Source organism: Heptranchias perlo, unplaced genomic scaffold (genome assembly GCF_035084215.1).
Source record: "Heptranchias perlo isolate sHepPer1 unplaced genomic scaffold, sHepPer1.hap1 HAP1_SCAFFOLD_43, whole genome shotgun sequence".
NCBI lineage: Eukaryota > Metazoa > Chordata > Chondrichthyes > Hexanchiformes > Hexanchidae > Heptranchias > Heptranchias perlo.
The window spans coordinates 9,368,686-9,371,210 of record NW_027139442.1 but is presented as its reverse complement, the minus strand read 5'-3'; the positions used below and the strand labels follow the sequence as shown (position 1 = coordinate 9,371,210).

Here is a 2,525-nt window from a genome sequence, read left to right as displayed (position 1 = left end):
CCTTGAGAAGGTGGTGCAGAGCCGCCTTTTTGAACCGCTTCAGTCCGTGTGGTAAAGGTTCTCCCACATTGAATGGTGGTGTTGGTTGTAACTGTCCAGTCACGATTCTCCAGTCATGTGGGGCAGGAGTGATTAACCTGCTGGTCTTTTCCTGCCCGTCATGTCCGTCTGCAACCCCAGCTCGTCAAGGTGTTTTTAGTGAAGCGATCTTTACACACAAAACCGCACCTGGGGAAGGGCTTGCGTCCGTCTGTAGTGAAATGAGACTCAATTCTCTCTGTGCCTCACCTTGCCCTTCTCTGAAGCTCAGGGACTCGAAATATTCTTGCCGGCCTCTGCTACAATGTGCCGGAGCATTTCTAGTTGCGTCCAACCGAAAGCAAAGTGACTGAATACGGAAGCGATCGAAAAATGCTCCCTGAAATCGGAAGGTTTGTTACAGCACAGCCCAAGGAGTCTCACCCCTTCTCCGAGGCTTTCTTCTCAACGCGCCCTTTCTCATTGCTCAGAGTGCGGAGGCCTGGTTTCTTCCGTTCACCCACAGTTGCATCAGGTCCGCACACTCCATGTTTAATTGTCTGGTTGGAGCAGAAAAGGAGATGATTTTAAGCCCAGTGTACAGAGAGTCAGCACCCACAACACCAGCAGGCAATGCATTCCAGAGACTTTCTACTCTCTGGGAAATGAAGAACCGCCAAACATCCAGACTCTTCTTACCTCTGTGTGGTCCAAACGCCTGTTCCCTGCTCCTCCCCAATCAATGAAACTGGAAATAATCTGAAACTGTGCACACCCACCATGGGTTGCCTCATAAAATGAAGACACTCAGTTCTTCTTTACTTGGTTAGGGGCTTGTGTCCGCGGGGGGTGTAGCTCAGTGGAAGAGCACATGCTTTGCATGTATGAGATCCCGGGTTTAATCCCCGGCATCTCCAAACCTGTTGAATTTGGATTCAATTGTGAAAATATTTTCTGAGACTGCCATCACCTTGAAACACAAGGACAGGCAAGAGTTTATTTTCCTCGCGAAAAAATGAACGCTCCGCACAGAATATGTTTCAATGATAGCCCGCACGCAACGTGGAAATGGCTCCCATCTCAGGGTTGGACTGCGTGCCCAGTTATGGATTATTTCCAGTTTCACAGATTTGGGGGAAGCGGCGGACAGGCGTTCAGAGCACAAAGAGGTAAGAATAGACTGAATGTTAGGCGTCAATGTGTTTTAGTGAAGTTATCTTTAAACACAAAACCACACCTGGGGCAAGTCCTGCGTCCGTCGATAGTGAAATGAGACTCAATACTCTCTCTGCCTCACCTTACCCTCCTCTGAAGTTCAAGACCCCAAATGTTCTTGCCGGCCTCTGCTACAATGTACCTGACCATTTCAAGTCCCGTCCAACCGTAAGCAAAGTCACTGATAATGGGAGCGTTCGAAGAATGTGGACCTGAAACAGAAATAATGGTCAGCAGAGCCCGAGAAGCGTCTCTCCCTCTCCGAGACTTTCTTCTCAACGCTCCCTTTCTCATTGTTCTGAGTGCCGAGCCCTGGATTCTTCCGTTCACCCACAGTGATATCCGGTCCGAATACTTCATGTTTTATCTTTTGGTTGTGACAGAAAAGGAGATGATTTTAAACCCAGTATACCGTCAGCACCCACCACACCAGGTGGCAATGCAATCCACAGACTCACTACTCTCTGGGAAATGAAGTACCACCGAACATCCAGACTATTATTACATCTGTGTAGTCTCAACGCCTGTTCCCTGCTCCTCCCCAATCTGTGAAACTGGAAATAATCGATCTCTGGGCAGAATCACCTTGGGTGGCCTCATAAAATGAGAACAATCAGTTCTTCTTTCCTTGGGGAGCGTGCTGTGTTATCTGTGGATGCAGCTCAGTGGTAGAGCGCATGCTCCGCACATATGAGGTCCTGGGTTGCATCACCAGAAACATGTTTTGCACCAAAATTACCGACAGAAAGAGGAAGCACGCTTTCTGAGCGCAGCGAGTTCCAACATCTGAGGCTCCACAAGCATTAAATTGTCCTCGAGCAGGACTTCATCACACGGCCACCTCAGCAGCTCAGCTCATAGCGGCCGCTGACTTGCCGGGATGAGTGACGGTGCAATGTCGAGCGAGCAGCCCCAGCTCTTCTTCCTGTTTGACGCTCTGTCATTCTTCCATCTCACTTTATGATTCAGAGGTTGGATTTCAGCACAGTAACTGACCATTAGCAATTTTTTTTTTTTATTTCCGCAGACTTTTTTATGGAAAGTTCAAAATAAAGTGGAGCAGAAACCCCGTGAACTGAAGCAGAGGTTGAACATTGTGAACAGGCGGGACCGCTGGGCATCTCGATGTCCTGGAGAGATGGAGCAGAAAGCTTTCGTCCTTACTTCTAAAGTGCCCACTTGTTCATTTTTTAATCACATTTATCGACGTGGGGATGTTACTCAGTGGAAGAGCGCGTGCTTTGTATGTATGTGTACCCGGTTTCAATCCCTGGTATCTCGAAACAAGTTAA

General features: G+C 48.4%; 1 non-coding gene across 1 annotated transcript; it reads left to right on the top strand.

The window, feature by feature from the left end:
- Positions 1-863: 863 nt before the first annotated feature.
- trnaa-ugc (transfer RNA alanine (anticodon UGC)) lies at positions 864-935 on the top strand. The gene has a single exon. It is a non-coding gene; the product is annotated as a tRNA-Ala (tRNA).
- Positions 936-2,525: the final 1,590 nt, after the last annotated feature.